Raw genomic sequence first — 25,039 nt, 5'->3', positions numbered from 1 at the left:
TCAGTTTTCTTTGGCAAACAGAACCGCTTTCTGTTTTAAAAAAACACAAAAAACCCTCCTTAAGGAACAACTATAAAGCGGTTGTAGAACGGAAACAGAAACATTCGGATGATTAAATCAACTGGTTGTGGATCAGTTCCTCCCACTTGCATTTGGACATGATTGTTCAACATTTTAATTAAGATCTTAAACTCAACATAAAAAGCAATTCCCCATTAAGCAGTTTCTTTCAAACACATAGCACTTCTATGTATGTGTTTTTGAAGGCATGAATATTAAGCCACCAACATTATTTTTCCCTTCTTTCTTATAGACATTAATAGAGAATAAGAACTTTTAAAAAAAAATCAATGATACTCAATTTAGTCACTTTTTCCTTGATAAACACAATTTAATCTTAGAGCCATGAACAGGAGCTCATGGAGAGAGCACAGCCATGCACCAGGGGAAAAAAAATCCTGCTAATATTTACTTTATTCAAAACTGCATTGAATTACTGATTATGGTATCAAACAATAAACAGCATTAAACGGGAAGACATGTACTTATTGAAAACTGTGTCTACTACAATAACATGAAAAGGTGAAACGCTCAATTTATTGATTACATTTCAGAGACTAAATATAAGAATAAAGCTCACCTGATAGTGATTATATTCTAGCATTTCCAGCATAACCACGTTTTAGGTGGCCCCAATCCAACAAATAACGGTAGACTATTCGCTCCCTCTACTTTCTGCAACTCCGATTCGTAGACTGGCATAGAGAAAGTACTATAAACAAGGTATCCCGAGACACCACCGGAAACTTTATCACAGCAGCCCTGCTTATAATAACCTAAGCTAATTAGTTATGCATGTAAAAAAAAAAAGTTCACACAAAGAGCTTTTTTTTGGAAGCCCTACGAGTTTGCTCTTAAATATTGATATCAACCCCCCCGCACCCCACCCAGCTTGACGTCATACTTTTTTTTCATAAATATAAAAGAACCTTTTTAAGGGATGAGCTATCAAAGTCAAACTCACTGTCAGATCAAGGCCAATTCACTATTCATCTTTAGTTCCAGTAGTATTAATAGACAATGGTATTTCTCTTTCAGCAATAGGTTAAGAGCTAGATGCCCCCTTTGGAGAACATTGCCTAAAAGCTACACATGAGACTCTTCTAATGGCCGAATAACTCAGCCCTTCCAAATGCAGCAAGAGTGTCTTTTAGTATGGGGGAGTCTCTGATGAACTTTCAAGTTCAACAGCCTCATCTTGCATCCTGGTCTCAATGTGCATCTTATTCTTAACTGGACAGATATATAAATTTCCTACTGACCTTGCATCAGGAAGAGGGGGAGCTATTCTAAATAGAAAAGGAAAAATACATACATACAGAGGCAGTTTTGGATATATATTTATGTGGAAAATAAGAAATACACATCTCCCCAATTTAATCCTCAAATTAGGAAGCATAAAATTTTTCACTAAAAAATCTTTTAATATAATTCTTGGGGCTAGAGAAGAATAAGAGTTATCATATACACAACTGATGCATTTACAGATTTCCTTATTCATTCCATTATTTACTGTTATTATGTGCTAAACACTGTGCAAGGCACAGAATACACATTGTGAGCAAGTAGATATAATTGCCAGGTTTATGACCCTGAGAGTCTGGGGGGAAGCAAAGGAAGATAAAAGGCAAACAAATATATATCTAAAAATTATGATAACGGTTGATATGCACTGCTGAATTGGCGAGATACTTTAAGCACAAGAATTTGAAATTCAATAATTCCATCCAAATGCCCATGATAATGAAGTCCTTTAGTTGACAACCTCAAATTGTTGTTTCAAATGACTGATCTAACATGCACACAGAGGTTCACAGAGACATTTTAAGTTTCATAAAGGGTCCAGACACGATAATGATGAGGACAATAGACATTTCTAAAATAAACATAAAATGAGGGCAATGGGTGTAATGTGCTTATTTCACTATTACACTTTAAACATAAGGGGCTGCACATTTAAAAATAAATGTTAATTCACTGGCAGATCCTTATTTTTAATGAATCAGAATTTTAAGCTTCAGTAAGGAAAAAAGCAACTTGTTCTCTATTTGGCATTGTCAGTGAGGTCTTTACTACAACCAGGCTGGGGTAGTCAGAGTGGGATGTATTTTTGCCCTTTTACTGTCAGTGTCTTTTTAAGTAAGTTGAGAACAGATTGGCTATAAACACTATGGAGAAGACGGAACATCCCCAGATGTCTCCACTCCAAACACCTAAAACAGGTAACATAAATGAGGTCATGATCTGTGGTGTGCAATAGGGAGTGGTGAGGCCTGGGGCAAACTAGAGGGTGGATATTTCATCTAAAAGGAAGAGCTAACATAATCTGCAACTGATTGTGGCCATATGGGAAAACTATTCCAGTCTAGCTAGACCTTCCAATTTTTCAATTTAGTTGGCAATCTGAACTTGTTTTTTAAATGAAATCTCCCAGATTACAAAAATGACACCAAATTGTTTGATTTTTCATATTGTAGAAGACAAATCAAACAAATCTGTTGGCTGGACTCAGCCCGCAAGCCAGTAGAATGTGGTCTCTGCTCTATAATGCCCACAGGAGAATCTTCCTATCTACATTCCCTCGGGGGGGGGGGGATGGCCTAGGTTTTAAGAAGTTAGTTCCTCTTCTGAGAACTTAGCATCAAATGCAAGCACTCCTGGTGCTTCTCTGACAGGGATATCATGCCTGACAGCACAGTCAACAGAAGAATTAAGAAGTTGAAACCTGGGTTCAAATTCAGACTTTGCAGCTTACTACTTTTATGACCTTCTGCAAGTCATTAACCTTTCCAGGCCTTCATCACGTCATGTGCTCAATGGGAATGACAATAGAACCTGCCTCTTAGAGGTGTTTTCAGTATTAAATGAAATCACACCTCTACCAGGCGTAGCAACCTATCTCAAACAGCAATTCTCAAACTTTCTTTTTTTGTCCTAGGACCCTTTTAAACTGTTTTAATTTCTTGTGTTTATGCAGGTTATATCTATCCATATTTCTCATCTTAGGAATTAAAACTAAGAGATTTTTAAAACATAAGATTATCCGCTAGCACACAGTCCACTGGCCATTAGAACAATGACATTTTAACACATCATGTAGCCTCTGTAAAACTCTTCTGTATATAGATATCCCTCAGAATCCATGGGGATGGGTTTCAGGACCTCTTCAGATAGCAAAATCCACAGATGCTCAAGTCCCTAATATGAAATGGCATAGTACTGTACGTGAGAGATGAGCATGAAAAAAGGAAAATAACCTCTCGGTATTATTATGAAAGTAGTTTTGACCTGACAGAACTACAGGAGTCTTGGAGACCCCCAGGGCTCTCTGAGACACTTTGAGAAGCACTGATCTGGAACAGTTAGTGCTGTTGCATTATCTCCACCCCATCCTAGCCATGCCACCCCCACTGTGCGGTGGTGGTGTGTGACACAACCTCTGGGTGTGTTGCTTCCCTCATATCCAGAAGATGCTGGAAGGAAACACTAACTGCCCTAACTTCTCATAACATTATTATGAGGCTCTACACTACAGTCCTCGGAATATTTTCAAAGCCACATAAATATGAGGTTCTGTGTTCAGCCATCCTAAACCATAGCTTTTTAGTGAGTGATTTCCCTTTCATTAATTTTTAAATAGCCAAACAAGCACGCAACTGAAAACATATGTGGTGTTAAATATCTGTATGATTTCCTAATAATCTTTTCATGTTTTTGACCTTGAAACCAACTATACCACAGAATTCGGATACCAAAAGTTGGGTATTGCTGAGCACTACAAGCACAGACCGCAAAATAAAGCTGGAATACTTGTTACTCTATCGAAATACAGTATTTTATTGACGTAACTTATATTTCACATAAATAAAGTATGTTAGCTATCTGGATCAAGGGCAAAGATCCACTGGCTTTGAAACTTTTCTTCCTTTATTACTACTACTATCTCCTTGCCCTTTTTCCTTTCTTCATTCAGATCCTGAATTGATAGCAAAAGAACTGGAATAAATCACATTCTAATTGTCACAGTTTAGCTTCGCCACTTCCCAGGTGACACTGACAGGTTATTTTCCAGCAGTTTCATTCTAAAGAGATCCTGGAGCACATCAGTGTAAGATGGTGCCTGCAGATACTATCAAATTGGCTGACAAAAGAATTCACTGCAGGAAAAAGAATCCCCATCTGATGTTCACTGTCCTTCTATTCCCTCTACTATTTGTAAACCAGAATAAAAATAAAATTGAGCGAAGATTCCCATAATCCTTTTAGTTTATAATTGATTTTACTTTTTTAACAAGTCAACAAAGTATTTAGATTTCTCATTTTGTGTTTAGAGAGAGAATGTGTTCTTTTGCTCAGTAAGTTGAAGAAATAGTAAAAGGATTATAATTCAATCAATTGCTATCCACTACCACGCCCAAACCACTATTCTTTTCATACTGTTTTTTAAAGGACTATGTACAGAGATGGTCAATGATGCAATCACTATCCCTGAGAAAATGGTGAAACAAAGGAAGCTAGCTTTCTGAAATAATTTGAGCAAAGTCTTGCCCAGGGTCACATCTGAGAGGTGCCAAGATTCTTTTCAGTCCCACAATTATAACACTACCACGAAAGAAAACACCAGTCCAGAACACATGTTCTCACTCAGTCGTGTTTGCTGTACAAAGGTTTCCCTAACAAAAAAGAAGAACAAGAATACGAATCCTGACCTAAGACAGAAGAATCAAAATCACATGCAGACAAATAATAAATGCTGGAAGAGGGTGTGTAGAAAAGGAACCCTCCTATACTTTTGGTGGGAATGTAAATTGGTGTAGACACTAGAGAGAACAGTATGGAGGCTTCTCAAAAAACTAACAGTAGAGTTGCCGTATGATCCAGCAATCCCACTCCTGGGCATATATCCATAAAAGACGAAAACTCTAATTTGAAAAGATACATGTACCTCTATGTTCACAGCAGCACTATTTACAATTGTCAAGACATGGAAGGAACTTAAATGTCCATCAACAGATGAATGGATAAAGAAGATGTTGTGTACATACACAATGGACTATTACTCAGGCATTAAAAAGAATAAAATAATGCCATAGGCAGCAACATGGATGGACCTAGAGTTGATCACACTAAGTGAAGTAAGTCAGGCAGAGAAAGACAAATACCATATGGTATCACTTGTATGCGGAACCTAAAAAATGATACAAATGAGCATATTTACAAAAAAGAAAACAGACTCTCAGACATAGAAGACAAACTTATGGTCTTCCAAAGGGAAAAGCAGGGGTGGGAGGGGAAAAATTAGGAGTTTGGGATTAACAGATACACACTGCTATATATGAAACAGGTAAACAACAAGGTCCTACTGTACAGCACAGGGAATTATAGTCAATATCTTGTAATAACCTATAATGGAAAAGAATCTGAAAAAGAACAGATATATACATATGTATAATAATCACTTTGCTGTACAACTGAAACTAATACAGCATTGTAAATCAACTATACTTGAATTTTAAAAAGTCATATGCAAACAAAAAGCAAAAACAATGAGTACTTAAATAAAAGAAAATCAGAAGTGACCAAGGTTGATATGCCCAGGTCCTTTTCTCTATCACAGGGATCTGCCCACCTGCCCAATCAGGCCTGTTCCCTGTTTTTGTATGGCCTAGAAACTAAGAATAGATTTTATATTTTTCAATGGTTGAAAACCATCAAAAGCAGAATGATATCTCATGATACATGAGAATTCTATGAAATCCAAATTTCAGTGTGCATAAATAAAGCTTCCTGGCACACAGCCCCGTCCATTCGTTTACATGTTGTCCACGCTGAGCCCACACTACAGCATCAGAGCCCACGTGGCCCCCAGAGCCTAAAATATCTACTGTTTACAGAAAATGTCAACCAGTGCTCTGTAAGAAAGTTTTACCAATCTAGAATTCAGCTTTCCTATTATGTTGAAGCTTTAGCAAGGTTTGAAGAATGAGGTGGTTTTTCTAAAGAGAAATAGTATATGTATAAATAATTTTATAGTTGCTTTTCCGTATAACTGGACATAAGAACACAGGATATGCTTATTACCTCCTACTTATGATATGTCATAAGTACCAAGATTTTTTAAAACACAGAAAACAATTAGAATTCATTCACTCAAAATTGTCTACCATGTACCTGATGCTGTGCATTTTATATGTTCATTCCTAGCTTAGGTCAATTCAAAATAAAACTAAGAAATCACCTGGCTAGGCTACAAAGTATTCTTGAAAGCCTCTCCTCACAATTTTTAAAGATCATATGACGACAACTGATTGAATACAGAAGGAACTATGGACTCCGGATTTTCATAGTTTTAACCTCTTATTTTGAGTTGTTACCGTCAGAGAGTATACCCAGTCGTCCTCTTACCAAATACAAAAAGAACTAAATACAGGACTCGGTGCGAGCCTTAATGTCTATATAAATCATCTGGGATCTTGTTAAGTGCTGTGTGAATCTGTAGGTCTGGGGTGTGGCCTAAGGTCCTGCATTTCCAATAAGCTCCCAGGGGATGCCCACCCTGCTGGTCCACAAACCACACCACACCTTGAGTGCAAGGCTTTAAGACGTTTACACCTGGACTTCTGCCCCGATCAAAAGACTTATATCTTCACATTCATTCACCAAATACTGTCTGAGTGCCAACCAGATGCCAGGCAACTGTCTTCATCTTACACAGGCTGTTTGGGGCAAGGCTCACCCAGAAGACGACATTTAAGCACAGACCTGAAGTTGGGGAATAGAATGAGCCAGGCAGATGGGTGGCAAGAGAAACCCAGCAAAGTACAAAAGTCCTCAGGTGTGAGGAAGCCTCCCATGCTCAGGGAACTGCAAGGAGGCTCTTCACACACATTCTTTCCTTGGCTGCTTCTTGACCACACTCGCCTGGTTTTCTTCCTGCCTCTTTCTCAGTGGCCTTTGCTAGTTTTCTCCTCTTCTCTCCCTCGTAAATGTCAGAACGCCTCAAGGCTCAGAGCTTGATTTCCTCTCTCTGCACGCACAGCCCTGGTGACCTAAGCCAGGCTCCTGGATTTAAACACTCTGTTTAGATGTCCTGAACTCCACACTCAGCTCCACCTGCTTATTCCATTGGGAGGACTGCAGACATCTCAAACTTAAAGTGTCCATCTTCCTCTTCCCCCTATGGTCTTCTCCATCGTAGCAGATGGTACCCCCATTCTTCCATTAGGTTGAAACATGTGAAATTACCCAAAAAATGACCTTCATCTCGTTCAACCTTGTTGCTCATTTCCAAAACCTTGGTCATCTTTGATTCATTTCTTTCCTTCACACCCCACATCTACTCCATCAAGAAGTACTGGCTTCCTTTTCAGAATATATCCCGAATTTAACTAATTTTCACCATCTCTACTGTTACCACTTGATCCAGGCCACCATGATTTCTCACTTGGATGACTGAAAGCCTCTTGACTCTTCCACCTACTTCTGTCTGTGCTCTTTTGCACCCTGTGTTCAATACACTGTGTGATCCTTGTAAAATATGTCAGATTATGTCACTCATCTGCAAAAAGAACCCCTCTGTGATGGCTCCCTATTTATGTCTGAGAGAAAACAAACTACTTACAATGGCCTACAGGTCCCTAAACCAGAACTACCTATGGGGCTTGTTAGAAATGCATATTCTTGGGCCCCATCTCAGAGCTAACGAATCAGAATCTCTGGGTGAGGATCAGAAATCTATGTTTTAACAAGTTCTCCAGATAGATTCTTATGCACAGCAAACTTTGAAGACTCCAGCCTAATGTGCCCCCTTCCCCCTCCACCCTGGGGTCATGACCTCTCTGACCTTATCTCCCACAACGATCCTAAGAACTTAGAGACCCCAACTCCCACCCTGCCAGTGCTCTCCATCCCCATACATACCCTGCTCTACTTTGTCCAGAACATGGCCTGGCACAGAGTAGGGGCTCAGCAAATATTTGGATAATCAATGACTGAATGAAGGCAGTGTGGCTGAAATGCATGAAGGAGTGGGGAGACTAGAAACTAAGGACAAAAGGTCAGATTGTGTAGGGCCTTGTACAGGTTGGAGGCTAGGATCCTGAAGCCTCTAGAAGTGTCCTGAGGAGATGGAGAAGTGGTAGACCCTCACTCTTCCTAACTAATTCAGAAATCTCTGGAGGTAACACCTCTGAGCCAGGCCGTTGATTCACAGTGCACCTCCCTAATCTGAGTTATAAAGCTTCCTTTTCTATGAGGGCAGACCCAAAGGTTGCCAACTCTTATAGCTCTCATCCACGATGCTTAGTGCCAGGATCCTGGAGATCTGTCTCCATCTCTAAACTGTAGACCCCTTGATAAGTCACAGTTAAAGCAGAAGTCCTCAAGCTGGTGGCCCATGGGCACAGTCCACAGGTATGGCTTATTGCCTACAGAGTATTTAATTAAAAACTAGAGTTATCATACTAAAATTTGGATTTCTGGTTTCTCTGGATAAAACAGAAGATCTGGCAACAATGAACCACCTTCTAGCGGGCCAGCAAGGGGCAGGGTTGAGAAGCAGCTTCCCTCTTTTGAAGGAACACTTGTTCCTCATTTTGCTACATTCCTACCACTCCTTATTCTGACACTGATAACTGGCCTGATTTACTCATTAATCTGCCTGACTCCTGAAGGCATTTAAATTGGCAAACCCTGCTTTACCTTTCACACTCCACATTCCAGGAGGTAGTTCCAAATCTGACGGAATGATGGTGGCATAAGTGGGATCAGAATAAGCCTCACTAAATAAACAATCTCATATGATGTGAGTGAGAAAAAAAATAAATTGATATAAACTTTTAAAAGGTACATACATGTTCATCCAATAATTCACACTTTCAAGAACTTTTTCTAAGGAAATCATCAGATCTAAGGGCAAAGATTTAAGAACACAGAGGTACATCAGAGCATTGCCTAAAACAGAAGTGGACAAATTACTACCCTAGTGCCCACCGCCTATTTTTGTAAATAAAGTTTTATTGGGACACAGCCACACCCATTCATTTACATATAGTATACGACTGCTTTCAAGCTATTACAATACTAGAGCAGAGTTGAGTAATAGACCTTATAATCTCCAAAGCCTAAAATATTTACTATCTGGCTCTTTACAGAAAGTGTGCCAACCATTAATCTCTAATAACAAAATATTGGAAACAAATATCTAATAGAAAGCAATGCATTCAATTAATTATGAAGGAGCCATATAAGTTCAAGGTTCCTCTATCTCAGCATGACTGACCCTATGGCCAGGTACTTCTTTGTTGTGGGGTTGCATGTGTATTATAGGATATTTAGCAGCATCCTTGGTCTCTGCCCAGTAGATGCCAGTAGCGCCTTCCCCCCAATGCCAGTTCTGACAACCAAAAATATCTCCAACATTACAAATGTCCTTGGGGTGGGGAGGGGAATTGCCCCCATATAGATGGATACAATACAGTGAATGAAGTCCATATTTTATAAAACTATTAAATGAGGGGGAAAGTTCATCATGTAAGTAGGAACACAAAGCAGGTTAGAATCACTACATACACTGTGACCCTAAACTGACTTAAAAATGTTGTTCATACATATGCATACACACACACACAAAAACCAGTTACAAATCATTCATCAAAAATCTTCTCCATGACTGTCTCAGGATGATTAAATTATAGGTGGCTGCTACCTTATTGGTTCTTTTTAATATTTTCTATAATGTATATGGCACTAATTTTGTAATTTTTTTTAAAAAATCTACAAATTCCACAAAAATTAAAGTCTGTGGATCTGGACAAACAAAAATATATACAGGCAGAATTCCTCTACTGAACATTTTGAACACCACAAATAAACCCATGAAGTTGTTATATAATGATGAAATCTGCCTCATTTCAATTTTTTCTTTAAATACTTGATCAGATTAAGAAGACCTCTTTATTTATTAAATTTTTGGTCTAACATTCAAGCCCAGACAGTTTGAGTTCGTACAATGTTTGACACATTCTTATGGTTTTATAAAGGGCTGCAATTACGTGGTTCCATGGTGCCCTTAAAATAATAGCTCATTGTAAGGACCATCGAGTTCTCCCCCCTCCTGATGGGAGCTGCGAGTGCAGCATTCCACGTGCTATAACTTTTTTATGTGCCCCAGTTTAGCACTGCCTCAGAATTGCAGACGCCTTTTTGTTTCAGCATCCCCCCAAAATGCCCCTATTGTTTGCAGTTTATCGGGTATTAGAGATCATTATGACACAGGCAGCAAAATCCCTTTTCATAAGGACAGACACTCTTAAGAAACTAGCAGTGGTCAAGTTTGTCAGAGATGAAAACATTGCCCTGGGCCTAAGTAAAAGGTCAGTCAGAAATGAGAGCTGAATGCTGCTGGTTTGAAGGTCAAGTCCACATGAGCCGAAAACTGGCAAAAGCAGCCACCTCATAATAACACAGACTTTAGGGCCTAGATCATGAGACTGAGGGGTCCTCCTGATTCTTGAGGAAATGCATTGTCTTGGGCAATTCCTAAAACTTGTTGTATAGATTATGTGATAAAGAAATTCCAGTCTGGAATTAACAACTCCAACAATAACACTAACAGCTCACAAGCACTTTCTGACTGAGAGTTTTACGTGCAGGTACATCGTAACTACCCCACTGAACAACCCAGCCATTCATTTAACCAGCATTTGTGGGAGCACTGAGGATACAGCAGCCACTAAGGCAGAGTTCTTGAGCCCGCAAAAGCCATACTGAAGTTGGGGAAGCAGAGACAAACACGATGGCAACAAATCAACAAAGAAAGAACTTCATACAGTGACACAAGTGCAATGCAGAAAAGATAAGAAAGAAAGCCACTGGGAGAAAAGAAGGCTACTCTGAAGTAGGGACATTCCAGCTGAAACCCAAATGATGAGAAGAAGCCATGTGTGTTGAGAATCAGAGGAGCTTAAATCCTGAGCCGGAAGCAGGTTGGCATCTTTGAAAAACAAGAATGACATCAATAACCCAGCCAGCGGGGCTGGAGCAGTGACCAGGTCAGTGCATAAACTGAGAGATATGGTCAGGACCGGATATTATGGAGCTTTGTAGGCCACAGAAAGGAATGTGATTTTTCTTCTCTGCTGCTTATAAGAAGCTTTTGGGAGGTTTCAAGCAGAGAAGTGACAAGACCTGATGAACATTTGTAAAATGTCACTCTGGGATTGATGTTGATGGGAAAGAACGGTGGACACAGGAGAAACAATTAGGAGGCTCCCGTAGCTACATATATGAGAGCTGCTGATGCCTTGGCCTCAAATATTAAGATGCAGTTGGATATGAGATATATGCTACTAGCTCTTGTCTCTGGCTCCTTCTTAGCTTCCATCAAAACTAATTTAAGGATAGCACATATGTTAAAGGACTTTCTTACACAATGCTCTGAAATGTCTCACACCAACACCAAGAAGTAACTATAAATGATGCACAGTGTTGTAAAATATCCCATGTATACCTGCTTGGAACACATAAGCTAAGTGTATGGCCAACTGTCAGAGTGCAATGGAGAGAGGCAGCCTTGTCTTGTTAGTATCTGGCTAGAATTTCAGAGAGATCTGACCTCAAATCCTAAGCGAGTTGCTTAAATGCTATGAACCTCAGTTTTTTATCTGTAAAATGGGATCATGGATACTACTTACGTAGTAGTTGCTCATCTTGTTGATTAGTTTAAGTGACAGAATGCACGAAAAGTACTTAGTATGTAGTAAATGCTCAATAAATTAATAATGCTCTCTATTATTGTTAGTCCTGGATTTTTTTGTTTTCACATCCAAGTAGGTCATTGTTACATCATTTAGCTCATCCATCTCAAAAAAAAAAGGTCACCTTGAAGGAGTGGAGAGGGCAAAAAGGAGGGGGGCAGTTCAGCCTCTTTCGGTATCCTTTTATCTTTTTCTCTTTGGCTGACTCAAATATCACAGATGGATGCCAAAGATAAGAGTAAATGGGGAGAAACAAGAATCATAGAGCATGGGACACTTGTTAGCTGGAGTATCATACAGAAGACTTTGTGAAATCTTTTTTCTCTCCCACTTCCAAAGGAGCTAGCTCAGCTACTTATTCTTAATCTGGGCCTTAGGGAAAGTGGAAACTCCTGAAAATTGTATGCAAACTTTCGACTCTGCATTTTTCTAGGAAGAGGTCTAACATATTGAAACATTTAAAGATGAAATTACATGTAGAATTTGCAGGTAAGAGGGAGCTATATACAGGAAACAAGATGAGCCATGAGTTGATCACTGTTGAAGTTTGGTGATGAGTATATGAGGGGCTCATTATATTATTCTCTCTGATTTTATTTAAGTTTGAAACAACCTATCCACATTCATACAGTGCATAGACATTTACATTCTAGATACTTCATTTATATTCATTTTCTATCTTCTTTTTCTATAAAAAGAAAAGTCCTATGGTACCATATTTACTAAGTAAGCACTTGGTCAATCTAATAACCTACCACAAGCATAAATGTCTGCTTTTTTGTTCACTGTTCTCGGTCTTTGCCTGAAGCTTTCCTCTAAAGGAGCTGACTTTATGTTGCATGAACCGATCGCTGTATTCAATATGCTCCAGGTCATTCCTCTGTACTGTCAGCCTGAGCGCCTCTCAGAGAAACATTTTGTCAACAAAGTAAGTTGGATCTGCCCATGTAGTGTTCTGATAGAATCAGGGGTGTGTAGTTTAGCTTCAAATGAAATGTTTATTTATTTATTTATTTTAAAAATAAATTTATTTATTTATTTGTTTTTATTTTTGGCTGTGTTGGGTCTTCATTGCTGTGCTCAGGCTTTCTCTAGTTGTGGCGAGCAAGGGCTACTCTTCGTTGCGGTGCGCGGGCTTCTCATTGTTGTGGTTTCTCGTTTGGGAGCACGGGCTCTAGGCACGTGGGCTTCAGAGTTGTGGCACACGGTCTCAGTAGTTGTGGCTCGTGGGCTTTAGAGCATAGGTTCAGTAGTTGTGGCGTACGGGCTTAGTTGCTCCGCAGCATGTGGGATCTTCCCGGGCCAGGGATTGAACCCATGTCCCCAGCGTCGGCAGGCAGATTCTTAACCACTGCGCCACCAGGGAAGCCCTGAAATATTTATTAACTTGTGCAGAGGGTACAAAACTGAATTCATATGGACCTTTTTGGATCAAAATCAGGACAATCTCTTTCAGATAAAGTGGCTGATGATTTACATTTATGTCACAGAAAAAAGTACAGTCATCTGAAATTGAGCTGATGAAGACATTCAGGAGGAGTTTTGCTTTTGGTTTTCCTCACTAAAAAGAAACTTCATTTGCAAAAAAAAAAAGATTTATCACACTCTACAAAGCAAATTCTCAGAGGGATTTAAAATTTGCTGCAAATCTATAAAAAATGTAAAACAGGTAGGGCACACCTATACAATATCAATATATGTAACTGAGATAGTCCCATGCGGATTTTTTTGTGTGACAAAAATAATGGATAAAATGTGTGAAGAGGAAAGGGACAAAATACTTCTTTTGAGAACAGAAATGGGAACTCTGAAAGACATAAGAATATGGGAACATACTGGGGTTTCTCATAAAGAAGAAAAATAATTAAAAAGTGAAAATGAAGTAATTACTGAGAACTCATATACCAGGTAGTTTTCCTAAAAGTTTTCAATGGATTTGCTCATTTAATCTTCACTACCACCCTATGAAGTAAGGGCTGTTATTATTCCCATTTTAGGGATGAGAAATCTGAGGCTGGCTCCCAACCACTACACTAAATACTACCATGTTATGAGTTACTTGTAGAATTTATATTTCAGCATAGTATTGCTGATTGTGAAACTGTAGAGACCCTTTGTTATATGTTTTTCTCCTGAGTACTTGTTTTCACACTTTCATTATAAATAGTCTCTCCTTAATATATGATGATCACCTGGGTGGACACTAGGCATTAATCCAAAGCATGACCCGATTCCTAAGCAAACAGAAGGAGCCCGCAGGCCAGCAGTGGGCCAATGAAGACAGAACTTTACAAAAGAGAAGTCAATGTGAACATCTGTTATGTGAAAGCTGCCTCAGGACTTTGAGTAGTTTAAGGGTTGATGCTTCTTCTTACTTTCTTCCTTTTTTGGGGGGAGGCAGGGGATGTGTTGGGGGAGGGGGTGGGATCGGCAGGCAGACAGAATCTTCCTGATTCAAAAGGAATTTTTGTTAACCAAAAGCATCTGTATCATGGGATTTTTAAAGGAAAGGTTAAACCATTGTACAGTATAGTAACGTCTTTTATAAGAAAGAAAATGAGCCACTGTTATCACTGAAATGCCAGTCGCCATATACCTAATGGTAAACCAATTAAAAAAAAAAAGGGAAGAGAAGTGTCCAGATTACTCTTTTGTTAAGTGGCCCAATGGTTTGGAAAAAAACAAAAGGCAGTGGCTAATCAGTCCCTACAAGTCTTTATCTTATGTGTAGTAGATAGAAAGAGGGACCTCAGTGTGAAAGAAACCCCTCACTCCTCTCCTCAAGGAGCTTACAAATGGAGAGTTAGGATGGGGACAGAGGAAAGGGAAACCCACACACAACTTTACACGTAAGATGGTCCTACACTCTACAACAGTGATTCTCAACCACAGGCAATTTTACTCTTTGAGGAACATGTGGGAATGTCTGGAGACATTTTTAGTTGTCACCACTGGGGGTACAGTCGGGTGGCTGCTACTGGCATCTAGTGGGTAGAGACCAGGGATGATGCCAAACATCCTACAGTGCACAGCACAGGCCCGCTCTACAAGGAATGACCCGGCCCCAATCTCGATAGTGGAGAAGCCCTACACTAAGAGATGCTGTCTCAATTCAACACCCCAAACCTCTCTGGAGTAGATTTCAGAAAAAAAGGCAACAAAACCAGTCAAGCCAAAGGAATGGCATAGATACCTCATCAACTCCTGATGCACTTCCACATGTACCTGAGTTTCATAGTCAATAGTTATTTCATGCCTGGTCTTAACATGCAAAGGACACCTTTTAGTTCAATGGAAGGAGGAGGAAATGTCATCGTCACTGTGAAAAGCTTAATTCAAACTCAAAGATCTCGTATCATCTTGAGTTCTGGACAGTGATGTGGGTGGGAAAAGTAAATTGAGAATTATCAGTTCTACACGATAACGATCAACTGTGCCCTAAAACTACACAGAACCAAACCAAACAATTCTAATGATTCAAAAAGCACACTGGGAACTTGCTTTGGCATCTCTGAGTGCACTGGCAACTGTGAGTGCATTGGCAATATCACTTAGAAGTCTTTTCTATCTGATAAATACTAAAGGAACATTACTGTACTTGCAAACAAAGCCAGAGTACGTCAGTTCTTAGTTTGACATTTCACATAAATCCTCCTTACTCTCCCAAACTACAATAACAAAACAACAAAGTTTTCATCAATTCATTTCCTATATCTTAAAAAAGGAATTATTTTTTTCAGTATATTTGAACAACTTTCAAAGCCATTAATTTATAATTTTGTATGTGACACACAGATTTTTATTTTCTAACTGCTTTAAGCAGTAGAAGTAGAAGTGAAGCAAATGCTGATGTCTGTTAAAGCTGAATGATGGGGCTCGAGGAGGGTCACTATGCTATTCTTCCTACTTGTAAGTATCTTGCAAATTTCCCATCATAAAAGTCATAAAAAAATGTTTAAACAGTTCTTAGACATACAAACACACACACACACACACACACACACACACACGAATGTTGCCTTGGGCGTTTATATAAAATAATTTAATCCTGATCATTTCATTGGCAAATTCTTTTTGGTCTTAAAGGTATTAGCTCTGGCTTTATTTTGCTGTCTGCCTCCCCATCCTCTACATTTAGGGGAAAAAAAAATATGTAAACACTCAAAGGAAAAACAAACAAAAAGCTGAAGTGAAAAGAAATTGCACTAATTAAACAATATCATCTCAAAAAGTTTTTGTCTCAAATGATGCCTGGAGTGTGGCTCTAAATGACCATAAATGGGCTCTTAGTTTTAGCAACATGATAAGTGAATTTCAACTGCTAAACTGAAGCTTCCTTATATTCTGTGTTTTATCTAATTAGTACTCTAAAAAATTATTGCATTGCAATAACTGAATTTGAGTGTTCTCTCCCTTTAGTATTGCAATATGCAATGATGCAGTTATAACTTTACCACTGAATATGTTTACAAAATTATCCTTTGATATAAAATGAGAGAGAGAGAGAGAGAAAAAAATAGAAATGATTTCTTTTTCCTTAAGGAAAAGCATGTCATGAAAAGCCAGATAATGCAATATTTTTGGTTGGCTTTCCTTTAGATACGACAAGATTATTTACTTAACAACAAGCCATGTAATTATCCATATTCAAAATGGTCATCAGAGGGTAGGAGACTGAGTTTTAACACAAGTTTTACCCTCTCTGTTTAAAGAAAATAAAATTACAGAAGAAAATTAACTTCTATGGAGCATCTCTTCTGTATAAGGCATAGGCTCGGGCCTTTACAGATGTGAACCTTACTTGATGCTCACAGCAATAGTGAAGTGCTATCACTAGTCTGGTTTGCAGATGAGGAAACCGAAAAGAGAGGTTAAATAACTAGTCCAATGTCACTTGCCTGCTCTCACACCATCAGAGATCTAAACGCAAGTTTGCTGGGTTCCAAACGAACCAAAATACACAGGATTCATCGAGGCTTCACTTCTCAGGAGTCACCAATGCTGTGCTACAAGTGATATGGCAAACGTGCTTATTTAAAGAACTCCAAAATTGTCACCTCAAGAAGGAATGTATCAGAGAAAAACCACTGACAGACTTTTATTGAACTTATTATTGCCCTCAAGACTAGGGAGGAAACAAAAATTTTATGACCTTTATTATTAAAAGATGTAAAGTATACGGTTGGAGAAAATTTAGAAAATAAAAATGAGAAAAGGGAAGGGAAAAAAGCCACAGAAATCATTCTATAAAGAGAGAGAAATCCTGACAGCATTATAGTATTTATCTTTCTACTGATCAAAGTAGAATTTTAACGTGGACACAGGCAAGGTTAGCAGGACTGGAACAAAAGTTATCTTGTTGAAAAAGACCAGGGCTCTATCTTCCCTAAAGGGGGATTTATACACATCTCTAAAACACAAAACATACTCGCCAACTGACCCACCAAGATCCTGCAAATCACATCCAATTTAATCTCTGAGAGTAGAGCTCTGATTTGGATTATTAATTTAAATTATATTTTACTTGCCCTACTCTTTAACTATATGCTGTAAGGTCCCAATTCTAGGAAATACTTGGAGCTACAAATAGCCCTGCGCCAGGTATCAAGGGAGTAGACATGGAATCATCAATAAGAAGAATACAAGGAATATGATAGAAGGAAAGACTTAATGTGGAAAAATCCTATGCTTCCTCCTAACCCTTCCAATTTCACCACACTAATGTGTTTTACATCATGCCATACATGCAACCACCCTCACCTAAGAGCAGAATTACACCCCAGACCCTGTTGAAGGGCTAATCAACAGTGGCAAAAAAAAAAAAAAAAAAAAAAAGAGGGCAGGAACTGTATCAAGTCAAATATCCCCAGATTTCAAAGTCAAAAATGATGAACAATACCTAACAATTTTCCAGACCTGAGTCCCCAGATCATGCACACTAACCTAAATGCCAACAACTTAAAAATGTACAAATGAGTTTTTTGGTCATTATTTCCCAAAACAGTCTATTGTGGTTTTTCAAAAGCATCTATTCACATTTCTTTCCAGACTATAAAACCACCTTCTTGATGCGAGCTCCTTGACGGCGGAACAGATGGCCTTCTTGTTCTTGTCCCCTAGTTCTTAGTACAGTGTCTGACTTAGTGCACTGTGCTACGTTTCTATTTCTAATAAACAATACGTTGCATGAACCACAATCCTACAGGAGAGAGCAAGTCTTCTAAAGATGGCAATAGTAGGTTGACAGATTTACCACGGGAGCTGGCTAATAAACCATGGTATGTTCATTTTATGATAATATCATTTAATTCTAAAAGAGTATACTTGTAAATACTGTAATTGATTCAGAACATCCACGAAGTAAGGAGAATTTCATTCCAAAATGTGTGATCTTGATAAACCGGAAATGTGTCACTTTAAATGTTAATAGTCATGTGACAGCCATAAGCCTATTATGATGTCTATCAAATTACCTAGTCTAGATACAGGATACTTACTATTTGGTCATAGATCTGTTTTCCTAATATTAAATTAAAAAGCAGTGCTATTTAGTAAATTTTTGCTTGACAAATATAGCTTGCCTACATAAAATGTTTTTAAAGGTTTAAACAGCCCCAAATTTAACTCACTCAATTATGAACCTATAAAATTTCACATCAAAAGGAGTCAGGAGTGTGTCTATGTTGAAATTAGAGAAAGGTGTAAGTTACACGTATTGATTTTTTTAACTAGAGAATGGAGAGTTAATAAGACTTCTCTCTGGGCTCTTAACACCTAAATCCAACATCTAGATGCCAAAGCTTCAGTTATGAACATATCCACCACATCATTTTTCATAATAATGAAAATGTATAAGCAATCTCCAACATTAGAAGAATGACTAAGTACATTCATTTGTATTAAAAATGATACATATGGGACATATATAGCAATATAAAAACACATGATATTGAAAATAAAATGCAGATATGAAAGTATAAAAGCTATAATTGCACTGACAGAAAAACATGAATTTTTTTAAAACTAAGAAAATTGTATTTTAAAATACTTTTATATCAGAACAACGGAATATGATATTTTCATCTTCTCTACCTTTCAAACTTTCTGGTATGATTATAACAATTTGCCAAGTTCTTTTCGCTGCAGAGCCAGCCTTCTACCACAGAAGTAGAGAATCATAGGTATTTCTTTTCCTGCCTCCCTTACAGCTCAGGAGAGAACAAGTGACTTAGGATCCACCAATCGGATGTACTTGCATGGGACTGATGTGCTAGAGATAAGTAGTGGGCACCACTGAGGGTGGTCATGGTGCGGGAATACTGGGTTTCTGGTGCAGTAGGGGCAATAGAGCAGGCTTCAGTGGTTGTTCTACAGACCAGTTCTATGCTGTGGTTTGAGGTGTTTCAGCTTCATGGCTCCAAGCCTAGTTCTCTTACCTACCTAATAACTCTGCAGGTATCCCAACATCCTGTCAACAAATCTCTTTAAAATTAACCAATGTTGCTAGCTATTAAAAATTCTGATACAGGGCTAAGGTTTGGCTACTTTTATAAATATATATGTAGATGTATATATATATATATATATATATATATATATATATTATAGAAATAGGTACATACCGAAATATATATGAATATGTGCATTCATGTATGCAGATATACTTATGTACATATATATAAAGGGGGTGTTCATTTATTAATTTTTAAGTATTAGGAACTTTTCACACCAACAAGAACTATATGGTATGATCCATTTTTATTATGCCTGATGGTGATGTACACTTCTTGCATTTAAACGAATACAAGCTCTGGTTTAGAAAAGGATTCTATGGTATGGAAAAACCACAAATGAATGGATTCTCTGATAATTTCTTCCCAGTGGAAACAAGTGAAATGAGCTGCTAGCATTTCTCTCTGGCTACACCTTACAATTAAATGTAGTCTGTGGAAGCAGGTGGTAAGTGTCTCTATTCAACTTTGTAGAAAAGAGCAACTGGTGATGCTTAAAATCCATGTTTGGATCTGTGTATTGCACAGTGATTGATCCATGGAATACCAGTGCTGTTTGTTATATAAAAAAAGGACACTTACTTTACGATGTTTCCATTCCATTAGAACCTACTAAATTAGGCTCTACATCTCCTCCTATGCTCAGTACACATTGTTCATAGCAGGTATCCAATAAACATGCAAATACTGAATGGATAGTGAACTATCCTGAACTGCTCATCATTTTTACAGGTTCAGGTCCCCTAGAGGAAGACAAGCTCAGGGTTCCTCTTCTTAGTCTCTTAGTTAAAAACAACCAGGCAACTATTACAGTCCACCCCTGCAAAAAGTCTCAGCCTTTAGCAGTCACCCTTGTTCACATATTTACTCATCTGACACTGCGCAGTGATGGCACTGACCCAACACCCCCATGGGGTAGGTAAGTGTCCACTACTGCCACCTCACAAGTGGATGAAGCATCCCTAAGCTGGAGGAAGTAACCATTTCTGCACAGACAGACAATAAATACAGAACAGGGGTCAAGTTCATCTGCTAGAGGGTGTTCACTGCATGGTCCAGTTTAAATATCTTTTGAAATGCAAAATTGTTCTTTGAAACCAAAATTGTTCAATTCTGATAGCAAGTGTTGATGAGTATGAACTGTGTGTAAGTCTCTCTAATAAAGGAGCAGAAGGGGTACCACAACAGAAACAAATGAGGAAGCCCACAAAACCAACTTCTCCCAAGAATACGCATTTTGTTAATTCACATTTCAAAACGAGGGAGAATTTCCCCTCTTATTTAAAATGCCAAAATCCATCGTGTCACAGTCAATAAAAAGTGCAATATCAAATCTATAATGCATTCACGAAAGCCAGTTACATCTTTCTGTCATCCTGGATATGGAAAGGCTGAGTAGGTACTAGCACCAAAAGAATTCAAGGGCATGCATTTTATCATGCTATTAGCACGTTCGTTATGATGACATAAAATCACTGGCTTAGTTTACATGCTGGTGACACCTGTGGAACTGCCTGGCTCTACCCTCCTGTCCAATAAGCTGTGCTGTTATTTATATCCAAGAAGAGTCGACTGCATTATCATAAATGAGATGCAGTTCATCACCGCGCCTGGTGCTCAAGTATCTCAGGGGCTGAAAACTGAGTCACCTTCATGCAGGCTCAACTATGTCACTGCTCCATTATCTCAGCTTCTCCTTTGGAACCTCAGAAAAACCTTATATTACAAACGTAGGGCAAATGAGAGCTCTCAAGGAAGAAGATCTCCTAAAGAAAAATAATGGCATAAAACATGAAATGCAACACACAACATGCTTCCTTCATATATTTGGACAGAAATGTCACGCAAATACCAGTAACACTACTATGTTGCTCATTAAACAATGATGAAACAAGCTCATTTAAAAATCTTAAAACAAAGGAAACTACAAACAAGACGAAAAGACAACCCTCAGAATGGGAGAAAATATTTGCAAACAAATTAACGGACAAAGGATTAATCTCCAAAATATATAAACAGCTCATGCAGCTCAATATTAAGAAAACAAACAACCCAATCCAAAAATGGGCAGAAGACCTAAATAGACATCTCTCCAAAGAAGACATACAGATGGCCAAGAGGCACATGAAAAGATGCTCAACATCACTAATTATTAGAGAAATGCAAATCAAAACTACAGTGAGGTATCACCTCACACCAGTTAGAATGGGCATCATCAGAAAATCTACAAACAACAAATGCTACAGAGGGTGTGGAGAAAAGGGAACCCTCTTGCACTGTTGGTGGGAATGTAAATTGATACAGCCACTATGGAGAACAGTATGGAGGTTCCTTAAAAAACTAAAAATAGACTTACCATATGACCCAGCAATCCCACTACTGGGCATATACCCGGAGAAAACCATAATTCAAAAAGACACATGCACCCCAACGTTCACTGCTGTGCTATTTACAATAGCCAGGTCATTGAAGCAACCTAAATGCCCATCGACGGACGAATGGATAAAGAAGATGTGGTACATATATGCAATGGAGTATTACTCAGCCATAACAAGGAACGAAATTGGGTCATTTGTAGAGACGTGGATGAATCTAGAGACTGTCATACAGAGTGAAGTAAGTCAGGAAGAGAAAAACAAATATCGTATATTAACACATATATGTGGAACCTAGAAAAATGGTACAGATGAACCAGTTTGCAGGGCAGAAATAGAGACACAGATGTAGAGAACAAATGTATGGACACCAAGGAGGGAAAGCAGCGGGGGGTGGTGGTGTGATGAATTGGGCAACTGGGATCGACATGTATGCACTGATGTGTATAAAATATATGACTAATAAGAACCTGCTGTATAAAAAAAATAAAATTAAATTCAAAAAAAAATCTTAAAACAATAGAGACAAACGTAAATCTAGAACACAATGCCCCATCTCATTCCTCTTTTTGAGTTCTACTCTTTAATCAATTTTAGAGTTGACATGTACTTTTTATATTTCTAGGCTAATTCAAATAGAATTAAATAAAAATATAATCACATACATAAAATATATGCATTTATTTATTTAATTTAACATCTTTATTGGAGTATAATTGCTTTACAGTGGTGTGTTAGTTTTTGCTTTATAACAAAGATAATCATCTATACATATACATATATCCCCATATCTCTTCCCTCTTGCATCTCTCTCCCACCCTCCCTATCCCACCCCTCTATGTGGTCACAAAGCACCGAGCTGATCTCCCTGTGCTATGTGGCTGCTTCCCACTAGCTAGCTATTTTACATTTGGTAGTGTATAATATATGCATTTAGAACAAACATTTGGTTGTGTGATACATACGTTTTCGTAGTTTGCTTTTTAAAAAATATGTATTATTATATTATAGACAACTAGATCTATCTCCCTTTTTAAAAGCACCCACCTAGTGTTCCATTCTATTAATATATTTTTCAATAATTCCCAGATTGAGGGGTATTTAGGTGGCTCCCAATTTTTACTATAGTAAGTAATACAGAATTGGATATTGTTGCATTCACGAACACATTGCACTGTTATATGATCTTTGCGGGGGCTGGAATCTTTAAGGTGGAAGATGGTTGGGCAAAGAGAGTGCCTGTTTTACATGTTGGTAGAGACTGCTCAAACTCTCTGCCAAAAGGCTGTTCCACTTACAGTCCCACCAAAAGAGGATCTGAGTGGCCTCTTACCCACACCCTCCCCAATACTGACTCCAACAGGTTTGAGAAGCTTTCTAACAATTTTTACAAGCAGCTTAAAGAATGAGTGTCACCTTTTCTTTAGGAAACTTTAAGACGCTTGACTTCAAAGAAATCACAGGTAAAGCTCCTGCCTCAAAGATAATTACAGTGTAAGGGGAAATTGCAACAAGGAACACAACTAAAAAATACCCAAGACTGTACCCGAGGAAGCTAACTAAGCAAAGTGATGATAAGCTTCTATGATAAAGCACTTTGGTAGTCTCTTAGGTTGGGATTGACTCATTACTTTTTTTTACCTTAAAGTGATCGCTCCTTTTTTGTTTTCAATTTTTAAAATTTGGGAAGAATGATATACTAATAACCATCTTCCAGCACCCAGAGTGAAAAAAATGTAAATATCCCCATGTTGGCTTTAGATTAAATACTGGAGATAATAATAAGTCCCTTAGGTTCCCTCGTGCAGTCTTAGCCCCCTTTCTCCCTCCCCAGAGGCAACCATTACACAGAATTTGTTGTGTATCCATCCAGTCCATGTTTTATGCATTTACAACACAGCACCTATAAAGCATCTGTGTTATTTTGGATGATTTTATTTAAAGAAACACAAACGTTGACCATATGTATATTTGAACCAACTTGCTTTTATCACTTGATATTACATTGCTCAGATCTATCCACAATAACATATACACATCTAATTCATATATCTTCCTGATGCTATGATGTAACCCATCCCATTACTGATAGACATTTAGTTTGATTGTGATTTGTTGCAATCAGAAGCAATGCCACAGTGAACATTCCTGTGTCTCCTTTGTACTTTCTTTAGGACATAAACCTTGAAATGGAATTGCTAGATGGTAGGCTCTGCACATTGAAAACTTTATTAAATGTTGCCAAATTGTTCCCAAGGTATTTGAACAATCTATGGTCCCACTAACAACATATAAGGGTTTTGATTTCCCTGTTCTGTCCAAATATGGTATGGTATTATCAGGCTTTCTAATTTTTGCCAATCTGGTTGTACATAAAATAGTATATGTTATCGTTTGAATTTGCAGCTCTCTAATTATAAATCGGGTTGAGTTTTTGTAAATTGTCTATCTTTCTTTGCCCTTCCTCTCAACCCACTGTTTTCTTATTGATTTTTAGAACTTCTTTATATATTGTGGCTACTAATCCTATGCCTGTCATTTACGTTATTGATACTATTTTCCTATTTACTGCTTGTCTTTTAGTTTTGTTTCCATTTAACTACTTCTACCTTCCTTGAAAGTGGTTCAAGAATAAAAGCCATAGGAAGAGATCTTTCATTTTCATTTGTCCCATTTGCATTTGTGCTTCATTAATTTTCCAAAGTAAAACGAAAAAGTTAAAAAAAATAAAGTATAAACTGTTTATAAAATTATTTCAGAGAAAATTATTGTTAATAATATTATTAGGGAACTAACCCATAAACATTATAGTTAAATTGTCAATCTATAACATTAGATTGGAAAATCTTTTCTTTTCTTTTTTTTTTTTTTTTTTTTCCCAGTATGAGGGCATCTCACTGCTGTGGCCTCTCTCGTTGCGGAGCACAGGCTCCAGACGCGCAAGCTCAGCGGCCATGGCTCACGGGCCCAGCCGCTCCGCGGCATGTGGGATCCTCCCGGACCGGGGCACGAACCCGCATCCCCTGCATCGGCAGGCGGACTCCCAACCACTGCGCCACCAGGGAAGCCCAACTTTTTTTAAAATGAAAACTTTTGTATACAAATAGATTCACTATTTAAATACATCACTAACAATGATATTCATAGTTAATACAGAAGATTAAAACCTTATATGATAACTAAGAATCACCTCTGTGGCCTTTCATGTGAAAAGTCAAATAATCACAGCATTAATGTCTCAACTTTTATAATATCATCTCCTGGAAGTGTGGTTTAAACTTAACAGAATTTTAGCAGCATGTAAAGAAAATCACCTTTTCCTATAATCATAATCATC

The 25,039-nt window shown here is 38.1% G+C and overlaps 1 protein-coding gene across 7 annotated transcripts in view; it reads right to left on the bottom strand.

The window, feature by feature from the left end:
* The window catches only part of MITF (melanocyte inducing transcription factor), a 223,759-nt gene that overhangs the window by 32,234 nt on the left and 166,486 nt on the right, over window positions 1-25,039 (bottom strand). The window lies entirely within an intron of this gene.

Source organism: Monodon monoceros, unplaced genomic scaffold (genome assembly GCF_005190385.1).
Source record: "Monodon monoceros isolate NGI ecotype Baffin Bay Population unplaced genomic scaffold, NGI_Narwhal_1 Super_Scaffold_3, whole genome shotgun sequence".
Lineage (NCBI taxonomy): Eukaryota > Metazoa > Chordata > Mammalia > Artiodactyla > Monodontidae > Monodon > Monodon monoceros.
The sequence above is the reverse complement of the archived record's forward strand: the minus strand, read 5'-3'. Positions and strand labels throughout refer to the sequence as shown.